Genomic DNA, 16,508 nt, shown 5'->3' with positions numbered 1-16,508 from the left:
ATATAATTTACCAGGAATACTCAACAAACTTATACCTCTGTAATTTGAGCACTCACTCTTATCCCCTTTGCCTTTGTACAATGGCACTATGCAAGCAATCCTCAGGCACCTCACAATGAGTCATACATGCATTAAATAACCTTACCAACCAGTCAACAATACAGTCACCCCCTTTTTTGATAAATTCCACTGCAATACCATCCAACCCCGCTGCCTTGCCGGCTTTCATCTTCCGCAAAGCTTTCACTACCTCTTCTCTGTTTACCAAATCATTCTCCCTAGCCCTCTCACTTTGCACACCACCTCGACCAAAACACCCTATCTCTGCCAATCTATAATCAAACATTTAACGAACCCTCAAAATACTCACTCCATCTCCTTCTCACATCACCACTACTTGTTATCACCTCCCCATTAGTCCCCTTCACTGAAGTTCCCATTGGTTCTCTTGTCTTACGCACTTTATTTACCTCCTTCCAAACCATCTTTTTATTCTCCCTAAAATTTAATGATACCCCAACTCTCATTTGCCCTCTTTTTCACCTCTTGCACCTTTCTCTTGACCTCCTGCCTCTTTCTCTTATACATCTCCCACTCATTTGCATTATTTCCCTGTAAAAATCGTCCAAATGCCTCTTTCTTCTCTTTCAGTAATAATCTTACTTCTTCATCACACCACTCACTACCCTTTCTAATCTGCCCACCTCACACGCTTCTCATGCCACAAGCATCTTTTGCGCAAGCCATCACTGCTTCCCTAAATACATCCCATTCCTCCCCCACTCCCCTTACCTCCTTTGTTCTCACCTTTTTCCATTCTGTATTCAGTCTCTCTCCTGGTACTTCCTCACACAAGTCTCTTTCCAAGCTCACTTACTCTCACCACTCTCTTCACCACAACATTCTCCCTTTTTTTCTGAAAACCTCTACAAATCTTCACCTTTGCCTCCACAAGATAATGATCAGACATCCCTCCAGTTGCACCTCTCAGCACATTAACATCCAAAAGTCTCTCTTTCGCACGCCTATCAATTAATAATCCAATAACGCTCTCTGGCCATCTCTCCTACTTACACACGTATACTTATGTATATCTCTCTTTTTAAACCAGTCCTTTTTTCAGCACAAAAATCTACAAACTCTTCACCATTTCCATTTACAACACTGAACACCCCATGTATACCAATTATTCCCTCAACTGCCACATTACTCACCTTTGCATTCAAATCACCCATCACTATAACCCAGTCTTGAGCATCAAAACTGCTAACACATTCATTCAACTGCTCCCAAAACACTTGCCTCTCATGATCTTTCTTCTCATGCCCAGGTGCATATGCACCAATAATCACCCATCTCTCTCCATCAACTTTCAATTCTACCCATACCAATCTAGAGTTTGCTTTCTTACACTCTATCACATACTCCCACCACTCCTGTTTCATGTATATATATATATATATATATATATATATATATATATATATATATATATATATATATATATATATATATTTATATATATATATATATATATATATATATATATATATATATATATACATATGTGCATATATATATATATATATATATATATATATATATAATATATATATATATATATATATATTTATTATTTTATTTTTTTTATTATACTTTGTCGCTGTCCCCCGCGTTTGCGAGGTAGCGCAAGGAAACAGACGAAAGAAATGGCCCAACCCACCCCCATACACATGTATATGCATACGTCCACACACGCAAATATACATACCTACACAGCTTTCCATGGTTCACCCCAGACGCTTCACATGCCCTGATTCAATCCACTGACAGCACGTCAACCCCGGTATACCACATCGATCCAATTCACTCTACTCCTCGCCCTCCTATCACCCTCCTGCATGTTCAGGCCCCGATCACACAAAATCTTTTTCACTCCATCTTTCCACCTCCAATTTGGTCTCCCACTTCTCCTCGTTCCCTCCACCTCCGACACATATATCCTCTAGGTCAATCTTTCCTCACTCATTCTCTCCATGTGCCCAAACCATTTCAAAACACCCTCTTCTGCTCTCTCAACCACGCTCTTTTTATTTCCACACATCTCTCTTACCCTTACGTTACTCACTCGATCAAACCACCTCACACCACACATTGTCCTCAAACATCTCATTTCCAGCACATCCATCCTCCTGCGCACAACTCTATCCATAGCCCACGCCTCGCAACCATACAACATTGTTGTAAGCACTATTCCTTCAAACATACCCATTTTTGCTTTCCGAGATAATGTTCTCGACTTCCACACATTCTTCATGGCTCCCAGGATTTTCGCCCCCTCCCCCACCCTATGATCCACTTCCGCTTCCATGGTTCCATCCGCTGCCAGATCCACTCCCAGATATCTAAAACACTTTACTTCCTCCAGTTTTTCTCCATTCAAACTTACCTCCCAATTGGCTTGACCCTCAACCCTACTGTACCTAATAACCTTGCTCTTATTCACATTTACTCTTAACTTTCTTCTTTCACACACTTTACCAAACTCAGTCACCAGCTTCTGCAGTTTCTCACATGAATCAGCCACCAGCGCTGTTGTTGTTCGCTGATATATATATATATATATATATATATATATATATATATATATATATATATATATATATATATATATATATATATATATATATATATCTGTGGTTTCGGTGCATTATTAAATGACAGCTAGAGACTGAGTGTGAACGAATGTGGCCTTTGTTGTCTTTTCCTTGCGCTACCTCGCACACATGAGGGGGGAGGGTGTTGTTATTCCATGTGTGGCGGGGTGGCGATGGGAATGAATAAAGGCAGACAGTTTGAATTATGTACATGGGTATATATGTTTATGTCTGAGTGTGTGTATATATATGTATACATTGAAATGTATAGGTATGTATATGTGCTGTGTGTGGACGTGTATGTATGTACGTGTGTGTGGGTGGGTTGGGCCATTCTTTCGTCTGTTTCCTTGCGCTACCTCATCTAACGCGGGAGACAGCGAGAAAGCAAAATAATGATGATAATATTGATGATAATAATAATAATAATGATGATAATGATAATGATAATACATACATATATTCCTATGAGTCCTCGGGGAAAATGAAATACCATAAGTTCCCAAGTGCACTTTCGTGTAACAAGCACATCATCAGGGGAGATACAAGAAAAAATATAAGTCTGCTGATATACAACGACGAAGAGATGTAGCTAGGACGCCAATTGGTAAACACGTGATTGTCAAAGACAGACAACGAGCATAAACTTACTATGTGGACAAGAAAGGGAACTGTTTACAGATTCTATCAACAATAAACCTATCCAAATTGTATAGACCTTCATTAATATCAAGGTTATAATATATATATATATATATATATATATATATATATATATATATATATATATATATATATAGGGGATAGGGGAGAAAGAATACTTCCCACGCATTCCTCACATGTCGTAGAAGGCGACTAAATGGGACGGGAGCGGAGCGCCAAAAACCCTCCCCTCCTTGTATTTTAACTTTCTAAAAACGGGGAAACAGAGGAATGGGTCAGGCAGGGAGTGCTCATCCTCCTCGAAGGCTCAGATTGGGGTGTGTAAATGTGTGTGGATGTAACCAAGATGGGATAAAAGGAGAGATAGGTAGTATGTTTGAGGAAAGGAACCTGGATGTTTTGGCTCTGAGTGAAACGAAGCTCAAGGGTAAAGAGGAAGAGTGGTTTGGGAATGTCTTGGGAGTAAAGTCAGGGGTTAGTGAGAGGACAAGAGCAAGGGAAGGAGTAGCTTTACTCCTGAAACAGGATTTGTGGGAGTATGTGATAGAGTGTAAGAAAGTAAACTCTAGATTGATATGGGTAAAATTGAAAGTCGATGGAGAGAGATGGGTGATCATTGGTGCATATGCACCTGGGCATGAGAAGAAAGATCATGAGAGGCAAGTGTTTTGGGAGCAGCTGAATGAGTGTGTTAGTGGTTTTGATGCACAAGACCGGGTTACAGTGATGGGTGATTTGAATGCAAAGGTGAGTAATGTGGCAGTTGAGGGAATAATTGGTATACATGGGGTGTTCAGTGTTGTAAATGGAAATGGTGAAGAGCTTGTAGATTTATGTGCTGAAAAAGGACTGGTGATTGGGAATACCTGGTTTAAAAAGCGAGATATACATAAGTATACGTATGTAAGTAGGAGAGATGGCCAGAGAGCGTTATTGGATTACGTGTTAATTGATAGGCGTGCGAAAGAGAGACTTTTGGATGTTAATGTGCTGAGAGGTGCAACTGGAGGGATATCTGATCATTATCTTGCGGAGGCGAAGGTGAAGATTTGTAGGGGTTTTCAGAAAAGAAGAGAGAATGTTGGGGTGAAGAGAGTGGTGAGAATAAGTGAGCTTGGGAAGGAGACTTGTGTGAGGAAGTACAAGGAGAGACTGATTACAGAATGGAAAAAGGTGAGAACAAAGGAGGTAAGGGGAGTGGGGGAGGAATGGGATGTATTTAGGGAAGCAGTGATGGCTTGCGCAAAAGATGCTTGTGGCATGAGAATCGTGGGAGGTGGGTTGATTGTACAAAGGCAAAGGGGATAAGAGTGAGTGCGCAAATTACAGAGGTATAGGTTTGTTGAGTATTTCTGATAAATTATATGGGAGGGTATTGATTGAGAGGGTGAAGGCATGTACAGAGCATCAGATTGGGGAAGAGTAGTGTGGTTTCAGCAGTGGTAGAGGATGTGTGGATCAGGTGTTTGCTTTGAAGAATGTATGTGAGAAATACTTAGAAAAGCAAATGGATTTGTATGTAGCATTTATGGATCTGGAGAAGGCATATGATAGAGTTGATAGATATGCTCTGTGGAAGGTATTAAGAATATATGGTGTGGGAGGCAAGTTGTTAGAAGCAGTGAAATGTTTTTATCGAAGATGTAAGGCATGTGTACGTGTAGGAAGAGAGGAAAGTGATTGGTTCTCTGTGAATGTAGGTTCGCGGCAGGGGTGTGTGATGTCCCCATGGTTGTTTAATTTGTTTACGGATGGGGTTGTTATGGAGGTGAATGTAAGAGTTTTGGAAAGAGGGGCAAGTATGAAGTCTGTTGTGGATGAGAAAGCTTGGGAAGTGAGTCAGTTGTTGTTCGCTGATGATACAGCGTTGGTGGCTGATTCATGTGAGAAACTGCAGAAGCTGGTGATTGAGTTCGGTAAAGTGTGTGACTGCATATTTACCCCTCTTTCCAAAACTCTTGCATTCACCGCCCTATCAACTCCATCCATAAACAAATCAAACAACCTTGGAGACATCACGTATCCCTGCCGCAAACCGATATTCACTGGGAACCAATCACTTTCCTCTCTTCCTACTCGTAGACATGCCTTACATCCTCGATAAAAACTTTTCACTGCTTCTAGCACCTTGCCTCGCACACCATATATTCTTAATACCTTCCACGGGGCGTCTCTATCAACTCTATCATATGCCTTCTCCAGATCCATAAATGCTACATACAAATCCATTTGTTTTTCAAAGTATTTCTCACATACATTCTTCAAAGCAAACACCTGATCCACACATCCTCTACCACTGTTGAAACCACACTGCTCTTCCGCAATCTGATGCTCTGTACATCCCTTCACCCTCTCAATCAATACCCTCCCATCCATTTGCCGAGGAATACTCAACAAACTTATACCTCTGTAATTTGAACACTCATCTGGGGATAGGAGAGAAAGAATACTTCCCACGCATTTCCCGCGTGTCGTAGAAGGCGACTAAGTGGGACGAGAGCGGGAGGCTAAAAACCCTCCCCTCCTTGAATTTTATCTTTCTAAAAGGGGAAACAGAAGAAGGAGTCACGAAGGGGGTGCTCATCCCCCTCGAAGGCTCAGATTGGGATATCTAAATGTGTGTGGATGTAACCAACATGAGAAAAAAGGAGAGATAGGTAGTATGTTTGAGGAAAGGAACCTGGATGTTTTGGCTCTGGGTGAAACGAAGCTCAAGGGTAAAGGAGAAGTGTGGTTTGGAAATGTTTTGGAAGTAAAGTCAAGGGTTGGTGAGAGTACAAGTGCAAAAGAAGGAGTAGCACTACTCCTGAAACAGGAGTTGTGGGAGTATGTGACAGAGTGTAGAAAGTACACTCTAGATTAATATGAGTAAAACTGAAAGTAGATGGAGAGAGATGGATGACTATTGGTGCCTCTGCACCTGGGCATGAGAAGAGAGATCATGAGATGCAAGTGTTTTGGGAGTAGCTGAGTGAGTGCGTTAGCAGTTTTGATGCACGAGACCGGGTTATAGTGATAGATGATCTGAACGCAAAGGTGAGTAATGTGGCAGTTGAAAGACTGAATGGTGTACATGGGGTGTTCAGTGTTGTAAATGGAAATGGTGAAGAGTTTGCAGATTTGTGTAATGAAAAAGAGCTGGTGACTGGGAATACCTGGTTTAAAAAGTATACATATACGTAAGTATCCGTATGTAAGTAGGAGAGATGGCCAGAGAGCGTTATTGGATTACGTATCAATTGATAAGCGCGTGAAAGAGAGACTTTTGAATGTTAATGCGCTGAGAGGTGCAACTGGAGGGATGTCTGATCATTATCTTATAGAGGCGACGGTGAAGATTTGTAGAGGTTTCAGAAAAGAAGAGAAAATGTTGGGATGAAGAGTGGTGAGAGTGAGCTTGGGAAGGAGACTTGTGGGAGGAAGTACCAGGAGAGACTGAGCGCAGAATAGAAAAAGGTGAGAGCAAAGGACGTAAAGGGAGTGGGGGAGGAATGGGGTGTATTTAGGGAAGCAGTGATGGCTTGCGCAAAAGATGCTTGTGGCATGAGAAGCGTGCGAGGTGGGCATATTAGAAAGGGTAGTCAGTGTTGAGATGGAGAAGTAAGATCATAAGTGAAAGAGAAGAGAGAGGCATTTGGACGAGTTTTGCAGGGAAATAGTGCAAATGACTGGGAGATGTATAAAAGAAAGAGGCAGGAGGTCAAGAGAAAGGTAGAAGAGGTGGAAAGAGGGCGAATGAGACTTCGGGTGAGAGACTATCATTGAATTTTAGGGAAAGTAAAAAGATGCTTTGGAAGGAGGTAAATAAAGTGCGTAAGACAAGAGAACAAATGGGAACATCGGTGAAGGGGGCTAATGGGGAGGTAATAACAAGTAGTGGTGATGTAAGGAGTTGGAGTGAGTATTTTGAAGGATTTTTGAATGTGTTAGATGATAGAGTGGCAGATATAGGGTGTTTTGGTCGAGGTGGTGTGCAAAGTGAAAGGGTTAGGGAGAATGGTTTGGCAATCAGAGAAGAGGTAGTGAAAGCTTTGTGGAAGATGAAAGCTGGCAAGGCAGCGGGTTTGGATTTTATTGCAGTACATGTGTATATATGTGCATGTCTATTTACATATATATATATATATATATATATATATATATATATATATATATATATATATATATATATATACGTTGATATGTATAGGTATGTATATTTGCGTGTGTGGACGTGTATGTAGATATATGTGTATGTGGGTGGGTTGGGCCATTCTTTCGTCTGTTTCCTTGCGCTACCTCGCTAACGCGGGAGACAGCTACAAAGCAAAATGAATAAATAAATAAGATATATATATATATATATATATGTATGTGTATGTATGTGTGTTTATGCATATATGTATGTGCGCATAAGCATATATATGTGTGTATTCCTATGAGTGTATATGTGTATATGAGTGGATGGGTCTTTCTTCGTCTGTTTCCTGGCGCTACCCTCTCGGACATGGGAAACGGCGATTAAGTATAATAATGATAATATATGAATATGTATATACCCTGGCCTGGGCCGGGTACCCACCTAATCGACAAATCCCTATCAGTAGATGAATATTTGGGTTGACTGTGGACAGACTGCTGCAACCAGGATTCGAATAAATGACCTCGACCCTGAATGTTTCACGGTCTGGAAGCTAACCGCTACACCACGGAGGTCACTCGTTCTCTTATGTTCAGTCCAGAACACCATCACCTATCCTTGCAATATAACTATATTGAATATAACCATATCCTCCACTTTGCACACCCACATTATCAAACTCACAAGGTTAACTTGCCTAGAGCTGGGGGCGTTGTATTACTTGTTTTATGAGCAGCTGTTTCACATCCCCACTATGGAGCACTCCTTGCATATCTAGGGTGGCTCTCTCTTCGCATCTCTTCTAGCTACCATGGACTCAGAAGCCTACGTTTCATTATTTCTCCAGCCGTCACCTCTCTCCAAGTGTCCCATTCTTTCCGTCGTATGTTTACTGCCGTCTACCTCTCATATAAGTATTATGTCTGCCACTGTTCTCTTGGGCTCTGCGCCTGTGGTCAAGTCACCAGAACTGTACCCAATGTACACGTCTGGCTTTTGCTTCCTGTAATAACTGTATAGAGGCCGGCTACACGATATGATAGCAAGTTCATTCCTCGAACAGCAAAGCTGTGGCATTCTCTTCCTTCTGTCGTCTTTTCTGCTCCCTATGGCCTTCCTTCCTTTAAGAGTCAGGTCCACAAACATATGAGGAGATGTTATTTTCGCTACACTTTTCCACTATTTCTCTACCCTTCACACACACAAAAACACAGACACACACATATAAAAGACACAAAATGGCTGAGTCAAAGGGGATGGATGACATATACAATGAACAGTTCTTCGAAAGAAGCAGTGTCAGAACAACCAGAGACCACAAGATTAAGCAAGAAACTTGTTAGAAATGATGTGAAGCATCTTTAGAATATGAGATTGGTGGATGATTGAGAAAACTACATGAGGATGTGACAAATGTGAAATGTGTTTATAATGTTGCATCACAGGGGCTCTAGATCAAGAGATGGGCCCCACAAATTTATCTCTCGTTCCCCGTACAGTAACAACTAGGCAGCTACACAGAAATGGGTATATGGGTATTGGATCTCACAAGATAGCCACTTACAGAAAGTCCATTTTTATGTTTGGCTTAAGAGTCTCCTAAAATCTATTCCACGATATCATTGTCTAAATGGTACAAACAGTCAAAAACAGAGGAGTACATCTTCTGAAATGGAAAGGACAGTCAGTATAGTACAAAGCAACCAACAATATACAGAACGCAGGTATGAAGGCGGGATGAATAGCTACTTTTAATGGTGATTTTAAATACTTCTTATATCAAGAGCATTTTCATTTCGCACCCAATTTAAGCAAAGTAAAAGAATGTCAAACAGAAAAAAAATTTCAATGGCCATTGAACCAATATATGCAGAGGATATTTGTTATCATATTTGGGAATTCGAATACACAAAAATTTTTCTAGACATAACATTACATCATCTAGATCTTTGAGGAAGTAGCAACTGTGGGTCTCGTGCATCACTTACTGGATAAAATGTATGATGAAAGTGATACTGTTATAATGAGTATTCTCTCCAGGTTGCACTGCTGGGGAATGATTTCATCACTATATGAATTCATGTGTGATGATCGTGACACTCATATCAGATGAGCCATCACCATCAACCTTCGTTTGTTCGAACGGTACGTATTCACCCCCTGCCACTTTATCTCGTATATCTTCCGGTCACTTACACTCGTTCCCTGCAGATAACACTCATACATTACTCTCTCTCTCTCTCTCTCTCTCTCTCTCTCTCTCTCTCTCTCTCTCTCTCTCTCTCTCTCTCTCTCACTGGCAACTAAATTTCCACATCCTCCACTCATTACCCTTTCTCACCTGTGTGCCTTTCATATACCACAAACTTCAATCGCACATGTGAAGGGTGCTTCCCTAAATACCCCCCCCCCCATTCCTCACTCACTCCCCTAGCATCATTTAGTCTCAGCTATTGCCAGTCCTCCCCATATATTTGCAAAAACAATAGACGGCTAAGGTATATTGTGGGTACAAACATATGACGCTCTCTGGGTGATATCATCGTACATCTGATTGCTAAGACCAGTGTTGCTAAGGGTGTGAGCACCAGGAACCCGCCTCAATGTGTGCCAGGCTATCGTTAGGGAAGGATGTTCTTTCTTCACTCTTCCTGGCTGCCACATTTTGAGAATTTTGCTTCTGGGTGCTGTATTTCTTCCACCTCTACTTCAGAATGGTTAGTTCTTACCTTTTTAACGAATAGAAAGCCTGAATTATCGTTTGAAAGCAAGGTGATAAGGGAACACGAGAGGTTTTTAAGCGCAGTGGGTGTTTAGAAAGAACTGTATGGGGACTACCTGCCAGAGCTCGCGGCCTCCCTGACAATGTCATCCCACAACCAAAACCTAACCCTGGTCACCCAGGAAAGACTTATAAATCTACATATAACCTCCACAGACGAGAAGTGTTGATGCGACTCCGCATTTCAGCCGCCAAACTCAAGAAAAAACATCCAAAACTTCTAGGAAACTTCTCTCAAAGAACCATTCAATATCGTATACCAAAAAAACCTACACATTCTCTCTCGCAAGCCAGCTGTCAAATCCCTGCTTACAAAGGAAATGAAACGTAAACGACGTGCGTTTGTAGAGAAATACAAGGACGAGTGAGCAATGTTAGGAGGGCTAGGAGGCAGGAGATGACCTACCAGCAATATGACTCGTCTCACAAGGAAGGCGGTGAAACACCCAGATAGTTTGGTGATCTGAGCCTGCTTTAGTGATGCAATGGGTAGGGGAGGGTTGTATTTCTTACCTGAAAGCATTACAATGAACGGAGAGCAGCACATTAAGATGCCAGAGGATCATTTGCCTCCATTCTATAAGGTTCACGATTATGATCACTTTATGCAGGATAGCTTCCCCTGCCATAAGGCTAGAAAGGTGATGAATTGGCTATCATAGAAAAATATTCAGCTGCTGGGGAGGCCCCTGGAACTTCCCCGGCCTTAACCCAATTGATAACCGCTGGACCCAGGTGAAGGTCGAGCTTGTTTCCTCCAATACCTAAGCAGTGCCTCGACTTATTCAGGTCAAGATCCTACGAACCCAAAACATATACCTAGAATACTTCAAGAACCTCGCCAGTTTTATGCCCAGACATCTACAGATGGTAATCAAGGCCAAAGGAGAGGGGACAGAGTACTAAAATGTAAGTGTGACATTTCATTTTTGTTAATATTTGTGGTTTTTTGTGTGTGTAGGGGGGGAGGGGGGGACACGATACACTCACTCTCTTCTGGTATTTCATCACACAAACCTCTTTACCGAGCTCGCTCACTTTCACCACATTCTTTCCATCCTTATATCTTTCTCTTTTCCTAAAGGGACTACAAGTTATCACCACTTCCACTTGGTGATGATCAGATTTCCCACCAGCTGCCCCTTTCAGCACATTCACATCCAAGAGCCTCTTCTCCCAACGTCCATCAGTTAGTATATGCTCCTGTAATGCACGCTTTCCATCACCCCTACTCACCCATGTACACTTAAGGATGTCCCTCTTTTTAAACCTGGTATTCCCAAGTCATCAGTCCTTTTTCAGCACAGCTCCACAAGATGTTCATAATCTTCATTCGCAACACAAGGGACCCTATGCCTCCCAGTCAAACACTCAAAAGCTATGTTACCTTCCCTCGCATTCAAATCGCTCATCATTAATACTCGAACCCTTACATCAGAAGTGGTAACACACTCACTCAGCTCCTCTCAAAACACTCTCCTCTCCTGTTCCTCTCGTTTCCAGGTGCATAGGCACTAATGATCATCAGCTTCTCGTAATTCACTTTCACTTTTATCCATGCCAGTCTGGGCCTCACTCTCTTACACTCTTTCACACATTACTCCAACTTCTTCAGAAGCTGTGTTACCCCATCCTTAGCTCATGCCATCACACTAACTCCTGACAATACCCGTAAGACATTCCTATACCATTTTCACTCAGGGTTAGAACATCCAGGTTTCTTTACTAGATATGCTTCCTGTATCTCCTTTCTTCTCGTCTAAGTTACACATATACACGTTTAGACACACAAGTCTGAACCTTCGAGGAGGATGAGCACTCTTTGCACACACACTCACACACACACACACACACACACACACACACACACACACACACACACGTATATACGTGTACAGATAGATAGAAAGATAGATCTGCAAGACCAAAAGACACGCATTAAGCAAAACGCGCACACGCTGCTGTGAAACCTACATCATATATTTGTACAGTGTATCTATCTTCTGCTTCCCTGCCGTACCTTCTCTCCCACCCATCATTCTCCATCCTACCTCCCACACCCCAACCATCCAGTTAAGAGAAGTGGCGTCGGCTGTGACGGTGGCCAGAATCACTACCACTCATATGTTAACCGAAGCAATCACTCAGAAAGATACATTCATAACTACTACTCATCTGGACCAAACATACTTAACGATACATAACTTAGGCTCAGTTTGGTTATGTCTGGTTAAATATGTACAAATGGAGTTTCGATGTGAAAACGAAAGTTTCCAAGACTTCACTACTTTAAAGAACATTGAAATCAACGCAACTAATCCATAACAGAGTCACTTAGACTGGATACCTTGTGTTAGACTTACTGTAGCGTTTTGACAATACAGCTACATCAACAGTATAATCAATGTAGCCTAACTACTGCTTACCCAATCACATACGCTAGTGAGTTTCCACCCTCGGCGCTGGTGCCGCCCGTCACGAGAACTTACAGTTTCTATCATTTGTATTCTTCACATGATATATATAAGGCCGGTGGTAAGAGGGCTGTTACCTTGGTATATCCCAACAACAGACGACCTTAATGGTGAACGGCAAGTACGCCTGTGTGTGCTCCTGGACACTGTGAGCATATAAGCAAATATTTCCTTGCTAGATTATCGCTAGATATTTTAGTTGATCTTATGATACAAGATTTACAGATCACGAGTTCGTGTGTGATGCTGATGTGGTTAGCCAAGCCAACCTGGAGCAGACACGACTCATGGTGAACTGGATAACACAGTCTGCATTTGAATCACCGTCTGCCAGTGAGAAAACAGTCAAACTCCCCATTAGGCAGTAGCTGTATTTGAATCATACCTATGTCATATGTCGACTGCATTTCACATCAGCTGTATTTTCCCGTTTTGTGTAGTCATGGGGATCATCTGCAAACAACAACACTATGATCACACTTGTTTATCTAAAGAGATATCAGTCACCATGCAAATCATAGGCATGATTTCTAATGCCTTTTAATCTTTCTCCACCACCCTCCCCTTTCAGAGAATAAAAAAAAATATGTAAATGTAAGGATTGCCATCCTTGGCAATGTGAGAGAGACGCTCCTGCGTTCACTTCGTGTGAGATTGTAATTATGTAACCCCATACGTGTGTAACAATATAATCACTTTACCTCATACTTTATGATAACATTATCATGTCAGCTAGTTAGCGGTGTATGACAATGATTGTGTTACGTCCCATACGCCATATATTAATTTAGTTAGCCAGCGACTTGTGGCATCTTATGACATTACCCACAAGTCTTCTGTTTTGATCAGCTGTCCTCGTGTATTGTTGTCCTGTGTGTTCCCGCGTATTATACTGTGTCTTACCAGAAATAAGGACCCACTTGTTTACATACATACACACTCCTTGATTTTGTTTATGTTAGCTGAGGCGACATCTGAATGCCCTAATCAAGTCCATCTTCCTTACACTATATGTTTTCGGCGCAGCTGAGTGAGTGTTAGCAGCTTTGATGCACGAGACTGGGTTATACTGACGGGTGATTTGAATGCAAAGGTGGGTAATGTGGCAGCTAAGGGTACAATTGGCGTACATGGGGTATTCAGTGTTGTAAAAGGAAATGGTGAAGAGCTTGTGGTTTTGTGTGCTGAAAATGGACTGGTGATTGGGAATGCATGGTTTAAAAAGAGAGATATACATAAGTATACGTATGTGAGAAGGAAAGATGGCCTGAAGTCGTTATTGGATAGGCCTTGATAGGCGTGTAAAAGAGAGACTTTTGAATGTTAATGTGCTAAAAGGGGCAGCTGTAGGGATGACAGATCACTATCTTGTGGAGGCAAAGGAGATGATTTGTAGAGGTTTTTAGAAAAGAAGAGAGAATGTTGGGAAGAGTGGTGAGAGTAAGTGAGCTAGGAAAGGAGACTTGTGTGAGGAAGAACCAGCAGAGATTGAGTGCAGAATGGCAAAAGGTGAGAGCAAATGATGTAATGGGAATAGGGAAGGCATGGGATACATTCAGGGAAGCAGTGATGGCTTGCGCAGAAGATGCATGTGGCAAGAGAAAGGTGGGAGGTGGGCAGGATAGAAAAGGTAGTGAATGGTGGATGAAGAAGTAAGATTGTTAGTGAAAGACAAGAGAGAGGTGTTTTGACGATTTTTGCAAGAAAGTAATGCAAATGACTAGGAGATGTATAAAAGAGAGCGGCAGGAAGTCAAGAGAAAGGTGCAAGAGATGAAAAAAGAGGGCAAATGAGAGTTGGGGTGAGAAAATATCATTAACTCTTAAGGAGAATAAAAAGATGTTTTGGAAGGAAGTAAATAAAGTGCGTAACACAAGAGAACAAATAGGAACATCGGTGAAAGCGGCAAATGGGGAGGAAACAACAAGTAGTGATGAAGTGAGAAGGAGGAGTGAGTATTGTGATGGTTTGTTGAATGTGTTTAATGACAGAGTGGCAGATATAGGATATTTTGGTCGAGGTGGTGCGGGAAGTGAGATGGTCAAGGAGAATGGTTTGGTAAACAGAGATTTAGTGAAAGCTTTGCAGAGATGAAAGCCGGCAAGGCAGCGAGTTTGGATGGTATTGCAGTGAAATTTATCAAAAAAGGAGGTGACTGTGTTGTTGATTGGTTGGTAAGGATATACAATGAATGTATGGATCATGGTGAAGTGTCTGGGGATTGACGGAATGCATGCATAGTGCCAATGCATGAAGGCAAAGGGGATAAAGGTGAGTGTTCAAATACAGAGGCATGAGTTTGTTGAATATTCCTGGGAAATTATATGGGAGGGTATTGACTGAGAGGGTAAAGGCATGTACAGAGCATCAGACTGGGGAAGAGCAATGTGGTTTCAGAAGTGGTAGAGGATGTGTGGATCATGTGTGTGCTTTGAAGAATGTAAGAGAGAAATACTTAGAGAAACAGATGGATCTAGAGAAGGCATATTATAGGGTTAATAAGGATGCTTTGTGGAAGGTTTTAAGAGTATATGGTGTGGGAGGTAAGTTGCTAGAACTAGTGAAAAGTTTTTCCAAGGATGTAAGGCATGTGTAAGAGTAGGAATAGAGGAAAGTGATTGGTTCCCAGTTTATGTCGGTCTGCGGCAGGGGTGCGTGATGACTTCATGGATGCTTAATTTGCTTATGGATGGGGTTGTTAGGGAGTGAATGCAAGAGTTTTGGAGAGAGGGGTAAGTATGCAGTCTGTTGTGGATGAGAGGGCTTGGAAGTGAGTCAGTTGTTGTTCGCTAATGAAACAGCGCTGGTAGCTGATTCGGGTGTGAAACTGCAGAAGTTGGTGACTGAGTTTGGTTAAGTGTGTGAAAAAAGAAAGTTGAGAGTAAATATGAATAAGAGCAAGGTTATAAGGTTCAGTAGGGTTGAGGAACAAGTTAATTGGGAGGTAAGCTTGAACAGAGAAAAACTGGAGGAAGTGAAGTGTTTTAGATATCTGGGAGTGGATTTAGCAGCGGATGGAACCATGGAAGCGGAAAAGAGTCACGGGGTAGGGGAGGGGGCGAAGGTTCTGGGAACGTTGACCAATGTGTTGAAGGCAAGAACGTTATCTCGAAGAGCAAGAATGGGTATTTTTGAACGAATAGCTCTTCCAACAATACCATATGGTTGCGAGGCATGGGCTATAGATAGGGTTGTGCGGGGGAGGGTGGATGTGTAGGAAATGAAATTGAGGACAATATGTGGTGTGAGGTGGTTTGATCGAGTAAATAATGAAAGGGTGAGAGACATGTGTGGTAATGACTGTGAGTGAGAGCAGAAGAGGATGTGTTGAAATTCTGTGGACACATGGAGAGAATGAGTGAGGAAAGATTGACAAAGAGGATAAATGTGTCAGAGGTGGAGGGATGAAGGAGAATCGGGAGACCAAATTGGAGGTGGAAGGATGGAGTGGAGAAGATTTTGAGCGATCAGGGCCTGAACATACAGGAGGGCGAAAGGCGTGCAAGGAATAGAGTGAATTGAAACAATGTGGTATACCGGGGTGGACGTGCTACCAGTGGATTGAACCAGGGCATGTGAAGCATCTGGGGTAAACCATGGAAAGTTTTGTGGAGCCTGGATGTGGAAAGGGAGCTGTGGTTTCGGTGTATTAAACATGACTGCTAGAGACTGAGTGTGAACGAACGTGGCCTTTGTTTTTTTCCTGTCGCTACCTCTCTGGAGGTAGGGGTAGGGGGGATGCTATGTCATGAGTGGCGGGGTGGCGACGAGAATGGATGAAGGCGGCAAGTGTGTGTATATGTCTGTATATG

The sequence above is a fragment of the Panulirus ornatus genome, chromosome 20 (genome assembly GCF_036320965.1).
Source record: "Panulirus ornatus isolate Po-2019 chromosome 20, ASM3632096v1, whole genome shotgun sequence".
Classification (NCBI taxonomy): domain Eukaryota; kingdom Metazoa; phylum Arthropoda; class Malacostraca; order Decapoda; family Palinuridae; genus Panulirus; species Panulirus ornatus.
This window is presented reverse-complemented; position numbering follows the sequence as displayed.